This window comes from Parasteatoda tepidariorum, chromosome 10 (assembly GCF_043381705.1).
Source record: "Parasteatoda tepidariorum isolate YZ-2023 chromosome 10, CAS_Ptep_4.0, whole genome shotgun sequence".
NCBI classification, from domain to species: Eukaryota; Metazoa; Arthropoda; class Arachnida; order Araneae; family Theridiidae; genus Parasteatoda; species Parasteatoda tepidariorum.
In genome coordinates, this window is record NC_092213.1 from 48,423,126 (window position 1) to 48,441,571 (window position 18,446).

Here is an 18,446-nt window from a genome sequence, read left to right on the forward strand (position 1 = left end):
TTAAAATAAAGAGTAGACTTCTGCATCATGATCTGCAGAATAATCACTATCTTGGCAACTTCCAGGCAGTGGTCTGTGAAAAACTAAAAAGTATCACAGAAAAGAACCAACTGGAAGGGTATCACTCATATCAACCCCCAGGGCAACACTTGCATGCTTTTTTTTTCTTCTTTTTTTAAATCCATTTGGCACCTTTGCAAGTGTAGTTAGCAGGACATATCATAATATGGAAATATTCCAAAATAAAAACTACATTCTCAACTTAATATATTTCTACTAAATATTCAAGAGAAATCACATTGTGTATATGAATATTGAAGAAAGATTTGTTTTGCCTAGAGCAGTGTTTCCCAAAGTGTGGTACGTGTACCCCCAGGGGTACGGGAACAATTTAGCTGGGGTGCGCGTTCTTATGCAAAATATCTTGCAACAAATGAAAATTTCAAAAAAATTTATTTAAAAACAAAGCTAGCCGTGAAAATTTACGATAACGTATTTTTCTATTCGCTATTTTTTACAGAGTTAACAGTTAATAACTAAAATATGTTAATAAAAATAAAAATATTTTTTAAAAAAATACATTAATTTTTTTATTAGTGGAACACAGCGTTACGAAAAATTTAGAAAAAGTACACAAAAGTCATAAGTTTGGGAAACACTGGCCTAGAGAAGCCTAGAATAATTTTTTTCTATTAATGCACTCTTTTCTAAACCAATTTACTTTAAACCAATAATTAAAATTTTTAAAACTGTCTTTAAAATTTTCAGATGATTAGCTTAAATATGAACACTATAATTTTATTCTGAATTTTTAGTTTATAATAATTTCAAACACTTAAGTTACAGACATAAGCTATATCATCGTTTTTAAAATAAGTATTATTAATATATATTATGAGACCATTCGGCTGGAAAATAAAAAAAAATTAAAAATAGAAAAAAAATCGATTTATATAAAAAAAAACATTAATTTTGCTCAATTATAATATACTGTAACAACAATTTTAGGGATGAGCCATTATCTATGTAAATAAAGCACATCCCCCATTCCTTATCTTTTACTCTGATTATGTAAGATCACGGGTACTCTGTACTAGACAAGAAAAAAAAGTCTTTAAATAAATTTAACTGCTAATTAGTTTATAGAAGTACCCAAAAATAAAATTCATAATAATTTTAAACACTAACTCTTTGAACTTAATTTAAAATACAAATATAAAAAGTGTAAAAAAAGCTTTAAGAAATATATAAAAAGTATAAAAAAAGCTTAAAGAAAAATATAAAAAGTATAAAAAAGCTCAAAGAAAAATATAAAATAATAGTCATTCAACTGTCTTTAAAATATGTAAAAATAAAAACATTTATTTTCAATAATGCAATCGTGCATGAAAATTAAAAACAATTAATCTTTGTTATCTATTTTTAAAACCTTCTCAAACTGCAAACAATTTAAAAAAAATTATTTCTTTTAATCTGACAAAAAAAAGCAAAACATTTTTCCTATTAAATATGCAGGTGTTTAAAAATAGAAAAATAATCAAACAAATAATTTGAGACACTCACTAATTAAAACAGATAATCAGCAACGAGAATCAACAAAAAAAACGCAAACGTTATCCACTAATTTCAATTTCACAATATAAATCACGTCAAGATCTCCCCTCCCCCCCTCACAAAACCAACTACGCAGCAAAACCCGAGGTGATTCGAAAAACAGCGCGGACGCAATATCGATATAACACAAAAACACACATACGGCCTGCAGCTACTTACGGCGGCGAGACGAGAAACGACTAAATTACGCCATTGATGAGGTGACTTAAGGTGAAGCACGGCTTTATAAAAACACAACCTCACAGAAACTTTTCTAAACAAATCACACAGGTAAACAATGACGATTTCAGTTCGAAGGCAGACGATTCTGTAAACTAAATAATATTAGCAGAAGACGATGAATAATAGTTTGTTTCCACCCGCGTGAGCATGAAAGAGATGGTCCGCAATTGACATCTGCAGATTTCCATCGTTTGCGAAATGTTTACATCCTGCCTATGGGACACGATCGGTGGAGGGTGAGGGATAGTGTGGAGGGAGACAGAGAAGGTGTAGAGTAGAGGCGGGAGAACTTCCTTCTCGCAACGCTCCCGCTTCGTTTTAGATTTTTCCCACGAGTGTAGCGGTTTCTGTGTTTAGCGATTTCATCGGGGTCATATTGAAATAGGTTTTTATAGGAGGGATAGACTGTAATTTTTTTTCTTCTTCTCTCCCCTCCTCAACCTTTTTTAAACCAGAAGTTCGTTCCTTTTGCTATTGTTGGAGGTATTTTAATGACTTCAAACTAGAAAAGCATGTTTGTCGGGAATAATCTTCGCTGGTCGCAGATTAATTTGTTATCACTCTGAAAGACTGAAGTTAGTGAATGTCGACATTCGCTAATTTCGCTTTGGTGGATGTTCGAATATACTTATTAAATATCATTAGTTGCTTATGTCGATGTTCGAGAATAATTATTGTATTTTCTTTCACGCTAGCAACTGTTTACATTCAGATTGCATTCTAAGACTAAGGGGGAAATGATGCAAAATAGATTTTTTAATTAAACATTCACTGATGAGGGTTGAAATTTTTTAATGTAACAGCGAAATAATATTAAGGAATGAATAATTACAGGCGACAATGTGAATGCTCCCATTCACCGAATGTCGACTTAACACAGGTTAAGATATGAATGAAACACAGTCTCGGTAAAAGCAAATAAATATGTGTTTGTAATTCGATTTTTATTTTTTAAAGTACCTGTACTTTTACAAACACGGTGTATTTCGTTATAACAACCCTTAAAATACATTTCTAGAATTATTGTCAAAAAAAAGGTCAAAAATTAATATTTAAATGAGAAAAGAAAAAAAAAAAAACGCTATAAAATTCTAAATAGTCCTTACTGAAAAATGCGAGACTGAAAAACACTTTAAACATGGAGAAGATGGAAAGTTATAACTAGAAACCGCTCCAAATTTCTTCCGGGAATCTTGCGATTGCCGCCTGCCTCATTAGTGATTCGGCAGATTTTGATAGAGTTTTTGTTTCTCCCTCGCTTACATATTAATTTGTAACTTGTAGTTTGATTATTTAGTTTCCCATTTCATGACGTAGCCGAGTTTCTGCTTAAATATCTCATAAATTTCGTTTCACTCATATTTTCATTAGAGTCGGAAATTTCGTAAAGGGATAAAAAAAAAAAAATAATGTCCAGACCACACCACGCCCTTAAAAAACATTCTATAAATCGATTTTTTTTTCAGAAACATTCAATAAATTTGCACTATTTTTTTAATAATTGATTGAACTGTTACAACACAAAAGAAAGATGAATGCGAATTTTAGTAACAGGGTTGCTCAGCCGTGTTTCGAAGGGCGTAAAAGATTTTGTAAAAGTATGGACATATATTTGGAAAAAGACTTCAAATGCAAACTGTCGACAAAGTTACCTTTTATAAAAAAAAATTTGCTATTCTAAAAAATCTATTTAAATTACTTACTCGATATAGATTATTCCATACTGAAGGCTTTAAATGAACTCAAATTGAAACAAGGAAATCCGAACGCTTGTAAAATGCATATAAAACAATGACCCTGACCATAATTGTCTTAAGCGGCCATCAATATAAACATACAGACAAGTAGAAAACAAACAAGTTCTTAACATATTCAGAACAAATGCTAAAAAGGGTATTTTAACAGGTTTGGCATCTAAAACGCCCTTTCTATCTTTACAGATGTAACAAGGTCACACGTAACTTCATAAGCATTACAAATGGATAAAGAAAAATATTTTAAAAAATTAAATGCGTGTTTAACACATCGCCAGAAACGAGATATGTTGTCTTTCAGGAATTTTGTTTTTCCTTTGCGGTGAAGAAGATAATTTACGTTATTTATGTACATTTTTAGTTTGTGAAAGAAAACTTAAAATACTAAATTTATCGATTGAATACTGTGCTCCGCTACTTCCGTTCATTGATATTTTATGGTCGTAGCAAATAAGACCAAGTCTCTTGGCTTACCATTACAAAAAAGCTGGACCTAAGATTGAATACTGTGCTCTGTTACTTTCTTCCATTGATGTTTTATGGCCGGAACAAATAAGACCAAGTCTCTTGGTTTACATTAACAATAAGAGGAACCTAAGATTATCGATTAAAAATTGTACTTTTTTCCATTGATATTTTATGGTCGTAGCAAATAAGACCAAATCTCTAGGTTTACCATTACAAATAAAAAGGACCTAAGATAATCGAATGAATACTGTGCTCTGCTACTTTCGTCCATTGTTATTTTATGGTCGTAGAAAATAAGACTAAATTTCTTGGTTTACCATAACAAAAAAGGGCGACCTAAGATAACCAAATAAATACGGTGCTCTGTTACTTTCTTCCATTGATATTTTATGGCCGGAACAAATAAGACCAAGTCTCTTGATTTACCATTACAAAAAAGCTGGACCTAAGATAATCGATTAAATACTGTGCTCCTCTACTTTCGTCCATTGATATTTTATGGTCGTAGCAAATAAGACCAAGTCTCTTGGTTTACCATTACAAAAAAGGGGGACCTAAGATAATCGAATGAATACTGTGCTCTGTTACTTTCGTCCATTGATATTTTATGGCCGGAACAAATAAGACCAAATCTCTTGGTTTACATCAACAATAAGAGGAACCTAAGATTATCGATTAAATACTGTACTTTTTTCCATTGATATTTAATGGCCGGAACAAATAAAACAGTCTCTCGGTTTGCCATAACAAGGGGGACCAAAAATTAGCGATTAAATATTGTGCCGCCAATCGGCCATAATTATTTTAATAGCCAAATCAACATGAGCAAAGTCAAAACAAAGTTGAAACAATTTTTCAGATAAAATTTTAAGGTGAAAAAAAAAACCTCTTTTTCTTAATTGATAAAAGATTTCTACCTCCATACGAAATATACAAATATACTTTGTCTCGGCGGAGAAGAAATAATTAAATTAAAAAGAAATTTTAATATAAAAAAATACAAGTTCTCTACACTATTTTTCTGTTAAAAAAACTTCTATGCTCAATAAATAAACAATAATTAATATGACATCAGCTTCTTTCTTCACTTCAAATTTTAAGGTGAAGAAAATTTATTCTTTCTCCCTACTTAATAAAAAGATACCAAGAAAAATACACAAAGTACAAAAATAAAATAAAGAAATAAGTAAATAAAAAGAAATTTTCAAATTTAAAGATATCTCAAGTTTTTCCATTTAAAATTTCTGTTCTTAAAACGACTTTTCACGCCGCCATTTATTGAAAACAAAAGATGTTTTTCACTGTTAGAGGAAGGTCTAATTTTTTTTAAACGAAAACATCAAATAATGATTTAAACTGACCTATATTTTTTCTAATATAAATGTCAAGTCAAACAGAAAAATAGGCTTTCTTCCTCGAATTAGGCAATATTGAGAGAAGAGTTTTTAACTGTGCACGCCCGCACCCTTCTCTTACTCTAAAAAAATATATATAACTTAACACAGATTCACTTTCCAGAAATTAAGATTGTGAAAACAGCCTAAGGGAGAATGAAATTTTTTGTTCATCACTCTTAACTTAACCCGTTAACCTTGTCAGAAAACATCTCCTCACAATTATGAAACAAAAAAGACTACGACCGCGTAACAATCGCGCAAATCCTTCTTAAATGAAATCATTGGTGCGAAACTAGATTTGACAAAGAGATGACCTTAAAAAGAGAAAATACCTGTGAAGCCAGCTCGGTTTCGGTCACCTTAGGGGGACCTTTTTCTTCATTCGCCTCCGTGCACAACCTTGAGGAGACCGAGAAAAGGTAGCAGAGACCACAAGTGAAGTAGAAATAGAAAAGTAGCCATTCGATTGCACCTGGTTACGGACAGATGGTGACGAATAATAAAAAAGCATATGTTTTTCGCTTATTAAATGGCGAATGAACGCTTCCCCTACTCGTCAGCTTTGAAGCGTCAGAGGGCTCATTATAATTGAGGGAATCGGGCTTAGTTGTTAATACGCAGGTTCGCAAATATACTATAATGTTAACGAAAATATTTATATTATTTTATACAGAACAAAATAAAATGTGTGCTTTTTCCCGCACTCACGAAACGAAACTGATACACAAATAAGATATGCGACGGTTCGCTTTGACAGTTTAATGAATTTAACGATTGATTCTATTCAGTCCTGTTTGCCCAAATTCAAGGTAATTAAATATTTAATTGATTCCCTAATCATATCTACATTTCAGAGAGTAATGAGATTTTTTTTTAAATATTAATAAAATTAATTAATAAAAAATGTCACCTAGTACTCTTTCCACTAAGCTTTTCAATTTATAAGATGTAATCACAATATCGTAAGTTCTTCATTATTATTGAAAATTACGAAATACATACATTTGAAATTGACTGAAAATTAAGTACACAATATTAAATTAAAATATAATTCAAGCTCTCGTCTTATTCAAATAATAATCATAACACATTTTTTTTTCTATTCAGCAATTACTACAAAGAATGGAAAACGTTTTTTTCTTCTCTTTTGCTAGCTTATTTACTGAAAGCTGTCTGGCGACTTTTCGTACGCTTAATATGCAAGCAAAATGCTTGATGATATGTATTCTTGGAATCTTGTTTTATTTATACGTATGTTACTTTTCTAATGAACGACATGAGTTCTTTTACCCCACCCTCCATAGCGCTTGCTAATGCAGCCTCCCCAATTTCTCTCGGCTACTGCGCTTTTTTTTTCTTCTTTTTTTTTAAACAGTTTAGATATTTACCTTCATTTTCTATTTTTTAGTTCGCAACTTGGCGTTTCATTTTTCAAATCTGCTTTCTTTTCCTAATTCCCATCAAGTGAGTCTTTTGCATGAGCGCCTATTTTCGAGTGCTCAAAGCATCGACATTTCCCATCTTATTAATTTTCCATACACCTCATGAGAGTTGTATAAAAATGCAGCAATCTTCATTGCAGCTTTTTCAATAATGGATTGTAGAAGCCACGAAGTAAGTAGCGACGAACACTCGGCAAATTATTTTATGATTTTTCCCCAGACTGATTTTATCAAATTTCCCTCATTTTTCTTACCAGTGCAAAAAATCAAAAATTATGATTAATTTTTTAGTTACTTTCTGATTTCATATTTAAAAAAAACACCCCTGCTTGCAATAAGAGTTAAAAATAAACAAATTTTTAAAAATATAACAAGACCAATATTTTTTTAAAAAATTGACATATAGGTTAATTAATTTCCCTTACTTTTTCAAATATTTTAATTCAGGGTTTTACTTTTATTTTTATTTACTCGTAAGTAAAAACTAAAGACTTGGAGGGAAAAATAATAAGAATCTTCAAAATAGTATAATTGCTTATTATCAGATATATATTCCCACAGCTATAGTGCCAATTATTTGTCATTCTTAAATAAATAAATAAAAATTAAAAAACACGAGGTTAAACGATCATGGAGAAATAAAACGTAAGGAAAGAGAGAGGGCGGGAAAAAAAAAGAGTCCACACAAGCGAAATCTGCACTAATACTAAATCAAATGCAGTTGACTTTCTTAAAAATGCAAGTCACATTATTAATCACCACCGTTTATTCTTCACTCCAACATTACAATCATCCAGCGATATTAGACATTAAGGACATTTAAAAACCTTGAAACAAATTTAAGTACTTTTTCAATGGACTTACAGTTTTTTAAGGAGTGTGGAAACTCTATAATAAAATTCCCTAACATTTCCAGATCGATAAAACTCCCTAACCTTTTCCCTGTCCTCCCCGATTTCTACTTTGGACCACCTTCAGAACCGAAAAAATAAACAGGTACTAAATAAATCATAGGATTAGAAAACGCAAGGTAAAATATATATTGACTGACATTCTAAACCAAAACAATAACGAGATGACACATTTGTTTTCTAATATTGTTAGACAGAATTTTTGACGAATCACAAAAAAAAAGGGATTTTTTTTTTAAAAAATAGCATTTAGGTCATCTAAATCGATGTTTTTCCATATTTAATAAATACCACCTAACTCCTTAACAAAATATGACGTAAAAATAAACTAATACTATTCATTATTAATGAAAAAAAATACACAGGTTGTAGCGAAAAGTAGATTAAAAGATGTTCCAAAAAAACATTATTTCAAAAGTAAACGCGTGGAAGACATCAGACGTTTGACCTATTTTTGACTACACTTTTATTTATTTAAAATAAATGTCTAGTTGATCCATTTTATAACACAGATATGGTAAGGGTACGATTCAAAATACACTATTAAAATTTTTAAATATTTAAATTATGTATTAACAATAATAAAAAAACATTTTTTTAATCGTTGGTGAAACTACACAATCGTGACACTTCGATTAATAGGCAATAGCAATGTTTGATTATGATGAATAGAATGTTGAATTAGTGTTTATAAATTAAAAATGAAATGATTTTTTTTAAAATAAATTTAAAATGAAACATTAGGTATTTAAAATTTATGTTCATGGAAAATTTATTCCCTGACAATTTCTAAGTATATTGCAAAATTGCATCCAATCTTAGTTATAGTGAATATTCGTAACGCTATAGCTGTATGTATATATTATACTTATAGTACTACTAAATGCCTTCCTTTATAGCGCTTTGCATTCTTTGTATTGTATGATAAAAATCGCTTTATGAATAAACAGCGCAAGTAAAGAAAAAAAAATTAAAACGCTGAGTAACTTTTGAAGGTCGGGGTAGCCTGGTCGGTAGGGAGCTGAGCCCATGTCCGAGAGTTCGTAGGTTCGAACACCGCCGGCCGAAGACTCCCCATGTAGTTGGTGACTGATGCACATTAAAATTCTGTCGAGTCGCAAAGTCCTCCATGTTCCCATAACAAATCAATACTGGATTGGAGATCGATCGTTCTCTGATTCAGGTCAAAATTACGATCGGTGGATGCATGAATGGGTCCGCCTCATAAACAGGTGTGACGTATGGGGTTGGCAGAAGTCAAATTCTTGGCCATAGATGGAGCCACTGAAAAACAAGAATCGCACACTCTGCCTTAAATTTGCTCGATTTCACCAAGCAGACTTGCCCGTGTGGCAAATGGCATTAGAACCAACCAAGATTTTCACACACTCAGACTAAAGTTTAGCTGCTTGAAATATGCTAATCAAATAGAGCAGACGATATAAGTAATAATATCAGACACAAAATACAAACTTTTTCTGAATAAACATACCTTTCCCTTCTAAAAACAGTAGCCACAATCTGGAAAAAATTTTCCCAATAGTTAAGCAGGAGGAGGAAAGTTTGGACCCCTTATGGATAATTTCCTTTTAGCGCATTTCGCTATACGTCGAGTACATTATAAATGACTTGAATTGCACACAATTACAAAATTCATTTATTCAAAAAATAATTTCAATTAAAAAAATAACTTCTAAAACCTTTATTATTTTATTTAATTAGTAACTGATTAAAAAACGTTGAAGTGTAAAATATTCACATTTTCTCTTCATTTATAGGTCATTTTAAATGACAAAATACAAAATTTGAAAGTAATCGGACTAATAGCATCTGTATTATCCCATTTTAAAAAGACGTATGTTTAAAAATTGACTTTCTGCAAGCTATTCGACAAATTTCATTCAAATTTTGCATTTATGCATTCAAAATAAACTTTAAAGTAATGCAAATATTTACAAAGCCCATAAAAAATTGACAGAAAACTACTAGTTTTTCTTGTCAGACCAATAATTTATCCTAACTTGGAGTACTTTTCTACCAGCATTATTAAATGTCTCGTCATAATAAGTGAATAATAAGCAGAATATACTTCTAACAGGACAAGAGTTTATGTTTGTTGTTTCAGTTGAGACCTGCACTATTCAAAAGGTGTTTGGGAGAGGCTTGTTTTGAGTTACAGTTGGCACACGTCTGAAAGACTTTCTGCCCCCAGCACAAATGTGAGGCATTTACATTGACCACTTGTAAGCTAATGACTCAAATTCAACAATAATCACTCAAATTTATGGACTAACAAGGGAAACTAGGGAAGTGTCACTCGTCAATTTTGAAATAAACTAGTAGGATGTATGCCTTATGAAGAATAATTTTAGGGGGCAATATTCGTTTCGGCCCATAGAGGGTCCTATGAGAGATAAAAAATAATTAAGTATGTAGAAAAATCGGTATTTCATTACTTCAAAGCAGACTATTAGTTATTGTAATTATCTCATACTCCAATTAATTTTGTGCTACTTTCACGTACTATATAATGCATATTTATTGTCAAAATTGATTNGACTTTCTGCCCCCAGCACAAATGTGAGGCATTTACATTGACCACTTGTAAGCTAATGACTCAAATTCAACAATAATCACTCAAATTAATGGACTAAGATAATTTTATTCAAGCATAGTGTTCAGTGGTAAATGTAAAACTAAAGAGAGGAAGGGTAGAAAAAAAAAATTTATAAATTGCTTGCGCTCAGCGCCATCTGGTGTTATAAATCTTAATTAATAGTAAAATTATTATTCACAATTATTAACAACTAACAAATGGTGGACTGAACAACTCTATCACCTTCAATGGTAAGGGCACCACTTGCACCCTAAGTCTGTCTATTATACCAAGGGTGCTTCAGAGGAACAATCCAAAGCTGTCAATTTGAAATTTCTACTATGAAGGACCTCAAGAAAAGGCCAAAGAGTCATTTGATAATGGCAATATTAGAGGCCCCTTCCGTGTATCAACAATTTCATTGACATAGAGGCCATTGTGCAACAATATTCGTTGGAAGTATATTCTGTGGTGCTCGAAAAAGTATTTAAGAGTATTATGGATTTAAGCAGATATTTTGTCACCAACTTCAGCATATCGCCAACATTGGAGAAATAAAATAACGGAGATTTTACTAGCGAAATTTTTTAGGCTACAAGTAAAGTTTTTATACATCATGCTTAATCATATAAGTCAAAAAGAGAGAGTTAAAATAGGAAATAATATAAGCACTTACATTTAGCAAAGTAAAAAATATGTATGTAAATCTTAATTTAAAGATTTCTTTAAACCATTATTTATAATTAATCAAACTATAAACAATCAACATACTCCAGTACTGGCAATAGCACTATCTGTAAAGGAATATAAGAAGTATTTTTGCCATCAGAGGTTATTTTATCGCCAATATTTTTATTTATTTTTTAATAATTTCTTCAACAAATACAGAGAAAATTTGTAAATATACGGGTAAACAGGAGATAGTTATAAAATACAGGAGTCTTTGTTAAGACTTGGCAGACATGCTTTAGTACACTTACTTAGATGCTGGATTGCACTTGCACTATCTGGATTGCACTATCTGATAGAATCCAAATATCTGTGGATGGTCTTACAGATTTAATAGCACGGAGTGCCATGCTTATGGCACTCTATGCTCAATTAGCTCAGATCTAAAAACAGAGCAGAAATCCAGGTTTCCAATCTTAAATTATCTAATCTAATTTTAAAAATCAGAGGTTTTTAATGAAGTCACCATGACCAAAAGAGTTGCATGTCTTTGCTGCCACCAGTATGAATTTCATTAAAAGTATCCGAGATTTGGTTAACAACCTCAAAAGCAAGCTCAAGGGTAAGAAATCCGTCAAATCTTTACTTCTGTTAATACGTGTTTCAAGTTCAGGTATAAAATGTACTCCAGGAAGGTCTTCAAGAGGGTTGTCTTTAGATTGATCGCAAGGAGTGCTCCTCAACATCTTATTTAAAAAGGTCCACTAAGCTCGTTACAGTATTTAGTATCATTGATTCTTCTCAGATTCAAATAACACTAGACCAGTAGGGCAGATACATCTTGTCTAATACCAGTGATTAAGCAAGCAGCATTTGATTGAACTCTTTCTAGTTTTGCTAAATTAGTGGCTGATGCGTAGAAATAAATTTGTGAACCATTCTCCAAGAGGGGTCTGATCAGAGAGGTATAGGTATGTCTAAGAATATAGGAGTCAGCACCCTACTCTTCTTAAAATATATTTCAACTAATTCAGCCTCTTTCTGCATTTATTTACCAGAAAATTGCTTGTTACTGAGAACATCAGGATCCAAAATTCTTATCCAGATATTTGGGATGTTTTTTAAAAGGCCGAGTTTGGCCAACCAATTTGACATCAGGCTGATAGTTGTAAACAAGTCAATTGGTTGTGAAGAAGCTAGAAATAGACTTTGGAACATTGAAATTCAGTTTGTGATTCTCAGAAAATCTCAGTAGCTCAGCGAGGGTATCTCATTTTTCAATTTGACCAATACAGGTTTCTTAGTGGTTCAAAAACAAAGTCAGGACATTTTACAAAAAAAATCAATAAATTTTTTGGCTCAATATATATTCACTATATTATTTTTAGAAAGGAAACAAATGGCAAAAAATAATATAACCCGTCAATTTAAAATTTTGATTTTGCGGCATATTTCTGTGATTCTCCACAACATAAAAAAAGAAAAGAAAAAACACAGGCAACCAACAACCAACATTTCTAAATAAAAAATTAAGATACGAACAAATTAATCAGAAATGACAAATTAAATATTTTAAAAAAATTATGCATTTTCATACATGATTACTAAGTAACTGTAGCAAACCTTGGAACCTGTCTTTTCTTGATTTTGGAAATAGATTCCTCAACATAAAGATAGATTGAAATAAGTTTAAAAAAATAAATAAAACTGTTAATTATAGTTGTTTTCATGCAACAATAAATTACTTTTAATCTAAATCTAATATAATCTACAGAAAGAAATGCATGCAAAAATAAACAAATGTTAAGAAAACTTAATGCTACATACATCGTAATCGATACAAAATTTGGAAACTAGATCAAAATTTTAAGAAAGAAAACACTAAGAAATTAAACAATAACTTTAAAAATATTTTCAATTTTGTAATAAATTAAATAAAGTGTATAAGAAATGCAAAACAATGCTTTCATTGCAATTTGACAGATAAGAGGGGCGGGGGAAATCACGACTTAAAAATGTTAATGAGTTTATCTTTAACATCATTTTCTAATCAGCGATCAGTCATATAAATAAAAAAAATCTCGATAGCAAAAATGCTTAGTTTCCTTTTCACCAAAAGGCTGAAACAAGATTATGGGTCTAAATGAGGAGTAATTTAAGAATGTCCTCTAAATTCTAACTATCGTATATTTGAGTTTTTTAGAAGTATTAAGCTATCATCATTAAATTAAATAAAACAATGATATAAGCATTGCAAAACAACTAAGTTCTTAACTGTATGCTCAAATTCTACGCAAACTAAAAATTAGTTAATAATCTTAAGATTTTTTAACTATGTTTACTACTTATTAAAATAAAACAATCATTAAAAGAATTGCCTGGGATCTTAAAATAGAGTGCAATACTTCATATTTTATTATTTCATATTTTTAGACAATGAAAACATTTAGTGCAATTTTTATTTTAACCAAAAATTATGCAAAATTAGAGGCATTGAGGGAAAAAAATAAAGTTGCTCAGTCACTTCTTTTAAAAAATGAAAAATATACGTAAATAAAATCATTGCTATTACAATAACATAAGAAAAAGCCTGTAAAAAATAATAACATATAATGTTATGTCTTTTATGTAACTTCAATAGTTACAGATTAATTTAGGAACAAAACAATCACTAATTCTTAACAGACAATAAATTTACAATATTTTCTAAAATAGCAGCCACAACAAAATACTCTTAGCAGTATTTAATTTTTATATCAGGCATATAAAAGTTAAATACTGCTTCAGCAAGTGCATGGTTAGATACTTTTATCGAGAAAAAGAAGAATGAAATCATAATGTAAAAGAAAGGTTTCATTTCTTTTAAAAATTTGCTCTTCTTCAGAGCACTATGAGTGTAACTCTTGTTGCACATGAACTTAGGGTCAAGTGTCTGCTACAGACTTATGATGAGGGGAAAAAATGCATTACAAAGAAAAAATTTTGTTTCAATACTGATTCAGCAATAATTCCTTCTGCTGAGGAAAAGGGGTATTACAAAGAAGTAGTTCCATTTTTGACGATAACTGTTTTTAATCAGGAAAACATTTTGAATTTTACTTTTCAAACTAAACTACTTTTCACATTGAGAAGTCTAGTTTTTCTTAATTCTTGTCTAGTGAAAGTAATTTTAAAATAATTTAGATGGTTCTATTAAAATTCCGTGTTCATCAAAATTGCAAATTCTAAACAAACAACAACAAAAAATCTAGAATATCTAAACAAAATGCTAAAAATCAGGACGAATAAGAAAATAGTTTTTATCCGGAATAATCAGAACAACTACCAACATCATCAGCAAACAGACAGGACTCGCAAATTCTGGATATAACTTTCTAAATACCCGTTAGGGCTGGGCAATGTCAGAATTTCGATATTGTGGTATATTGTGAGCTTCATATCACGATATTATGATATACCGCGGTAATTAAATTGTTATGTATATTATAAATGCTAAGACTATTTTGCAATTAAAAATTAATGTGTTTAAAGAGCATCATTTAAAAAAAATGGGGTACTTATCCTATATTAGCTCGCAGCATAATTATCCCATGGAATCAACTAATTATAAAGCATCATTATTTTAAAACAGAAAAATTTTATTAATATAAACATCAATTACTAATATAAACATCAACACAATTATAAACATCAAAACAGTTATAAACATCAACACAATTATAAACATCAACAATTATAAATATCAACACAATTATAAACATCACAAGGAGATCCGACAATCTCGGATATTTTTAAAATCAGAAGCACGCTATTCTCAAAATGAAACCAAAATCAGTAACTAAGTATACCATGGAGGGTTGATATAACGCGCGGGTGTTTGAAATCCGATATCGCCAATACCACGGATATGACGCATGCGCTTTAAAGTCAAATGATACCACAATATATTGTAGGAGAAATTTCTAGCTGCCGAGAGGAGGTATCGTAAATATTACGCGCAAGCCTTTGAGTTCTTCACCCCTAAATCAATCACGTGCCATACCAATACCTCCTAGATACCATACCATACCGCCACTTCCTCGCCGCCGGTCGGCCGAAGATATTGGCTAGCGGTGAGTACCGAGAGGTGCAGGCATACCGAAGTTCAATAACTCGGTATTGCCGAAGAATATACTTCCGAATATCATTACCGCGGTATCAAAGAAATACCGGTAAATGACGGTATTACGGTATATTGCCTAGGCCTAATACCCGTAATAAACAAGAAAAAAAGAGGAAGATTTAAAACTGTCCCTTGAGGAACACCTTGGCTCAGCTAAAATTATTTAGACCAAGAGTTCAATGGTTCAAATCAGGACAATATCTTACAAAAAAAATCAGAACATAGAACGGTTTTTAGTATGATTTGCTTTGCAATCAGAATACTTTAAATATATGCAAACAAAATATTTGTAGGAAACTAATAACTAAAAAAAAAAAAAAAATTTTATCTACAGTTTTAAAAATTTCCTCTTTTCCCTATTTCTTTGACCATTAAAAAAAAAGTAGCACTTACTTCAAAAAACAACTAAGATTTGTGTATCAAAACCAATACTATCAAAAAATCTAGTGAATTGCTACCTAATTTAATAACTAATTACACAACTTATTAAAATAATAATAATAACTAAAAAGGATTGCCTATGATCTAAAAATAAAGTTCAATATGACTTTACTTCCCATTTTTAAATAATGAGGAGTGTTAGAGAAAACTAGGAATTTTTATTTTAAACAACATTTATGCAAAACTAAAAGCATTGAAGAAAAAAAAGAATTTATTTTTCATAAGACGAAAATTCGTTACTCAGGATAGTGAAACCCCATTCTCCTCTCTAACAAAGGCAATGAACTTTTAGTTCGCCACAGTTACAATAATATAACAAAGTGCCCATATACACAACAAACCAAAATAACAGACAATCTTGTGTCTTTTAAGCAACTTCAACAGTCACAAATCATTTTATTTGCCAAATAATAGTTTATTTATAAAAGATTATAAAACTACAATACATTAAATAATAGCAATTGTAGTGTTCTTGATAGGGTTCAAAATTACAAGGCTACGGAGTTGAACATTGGTAGTCGTAAACTCAAAATGGGGTTGGCTGTTTAACAACAGTTAAAAATAAAATAAAATTATTATTTTAACACCAAGTTCTGTTTCAAGAACTAAGAGGATTTTTTTTTTCTATTTCACTTTTTTTCAACTTTTCTTTTTTTCTTCTTTTTTTTAAATCTTTTTCATAGCTGTTTTTTTGTTTACATTAAATAGTTCTAAAAGTGTTATCTGCTTTATGATTATTTTCAATAATGACTTTATTTATATATAGAAATAATGATTTTTTTAAAAGAAAAAAAAATTGCTATTTGGCAGTCAAATATTCGGTTTTTAGCCGAATATTCAGTATTTGGCGATTCGGCCAAATCACTATTTGTTAAATCATTAATTTCAACTTTTAATGCCAGGCATATGTTGGAGTTTAGCAAGATTAGATTCTTTTATTCAAAAATAATGAAATTTTAATATGGAAGAAAGGTAAAAGAATAATTAGGCACTTTTTAAAATTACCTTCAAGTGTTTATCGATTTTTTTATAAATATTTCTTCATTGCCCTTTTAATAAATTTCTATTTTTTGATACAATAAATAATTATATTAATATCACTTAATTCATCTTGATTTTTAATCAAAAACGTAAAACTGAATTAATTACAGATAGAGATACAAAAACAGAAAGAAAATATTTACTCCTATGCCGAGCTACATTACATAAAATATTTACGGTATCCTATGCTTCGCTTGATAGGTCAAATGCCTGTCCCAGGCTAATGATGAATATAGGTGTAAAATGACAAAAATAGAAAATAATATAGTATAAAAGGTGGTATTTATTAATAAGAAAATTAGATTTGGCAATACAGGGTTCCCACTCTTTTAAAAAAGCAAAACTTAAGGACTTAATTATTTAAAAAATTAAGGGCTTTTTTGAAAAATTATGGACCATAAAAATATTATGACTGTTTATAATCGAATATACACATACGACCAGTGACAGTACCAATTATTTACATTTCTTAAAAAACTCAATAAAAAAAAATAAATAACTATTTTATTACAATCTAAGTATTGACATAATTGTATAAATTTAACATGTTTGCCAAAGTACGACCAGGCAATTTTTGCAAAACTGAGTTGGTTTCTTTTTCAGATTGTTAAAGATTATCAACATCTACGAAACTAATCCGTATTCCATTTTTAATGATTTCATTGAAATCGAATTGTAAAATTAGGTTCGGAAATTAAGATTTACAATTTTTTCATATATTAAAAAAAAAAAAGAGTAAATAAAGAAATTTCGGAAAAACATTGAAAAATTATTAATACAAGTCTTAATATTTTGCTGCTAGACATGCATCACATTCAGTTGTGGGCCAATTTTTTTAAATATCCAGTTGCACCAAAAAAATTCTTTCTCTTCTTTTAATAAAATGTTTCATTTATAAGGGTATATATTAAAAGAATTAACACTAAAAAGTTGATTTAGAAATATGCATGAGAGTAGTTTCTTCTTTAATGATATGTTAAATTAAGTCCTATTTCAAATAAAAACAGGCCATACTAATATCTAAGCACCTCAAATCATTCCACTTTATAAAATTTATAAATAATTATGAATTTATCAATAAATACTTTTTCTTAATTTTTATAGAATAAAAATACAATTACGTTTGAAAAGATTTATAATTTCAAACAGTCATAACGCTATAGAAAATTGATTTTTATATTTTAAATTACAATATTTCTACCAAAAATTTTTTTAAAAAATTTTTAAAAAACTATGTAAATGTTGTTTGAAGAAAAATATGAAGGTGATAAATAACCATTAACAATTTCAAGATTAAAAAAAGAAGCCATTAATTTAATTAATAAGAATTATCCAGGGTGGCCACTCAAAACAGATTTCAAATTTCCCTGATTTTTCCAGGTTTTCCAGGTAAAAATCTTAAAATTTCCAGGTTTGTGTTTTTTTCCTTTTTTCTTATAAAGTGTAGGATGTGTACAAGAAAAGTGTCTGCATTAAAAAATATCTTATTCAAAATGTCATTTTTTTAAACATATCTTGAAAAATTTTTTATTTTTTTACAAGATATTTTTTTATTATTTTTTAATGTTCTGGTACAACATTAATTTTTAAAAAATTAAGACGTGGAGAAAATAATATGTTTAGCTTGCAGAATATATTGTTTTTATTGAATAATTTTAATTGTTTTTATTGAATTTAATGTGTTACTTTAAGTAGTATTTGCTCAAAGTGTACCTACAAAATGACAAAA

General features: G+C 29.9%; 1 protein-coding gene across 1 annotated transcript in view; it reads right to left on the reverse strand.

The window, feature by feature from the left end:
- LOC107456192 (histone acetyltransferase KAT6B) overlaps window positions 1-18,446 on the reverse strand; it is a 53,608-nt gene that overhangs the window by 19,424 nt on the left and 15,738 nt on the right. The window lies entirely within an intron of this gene.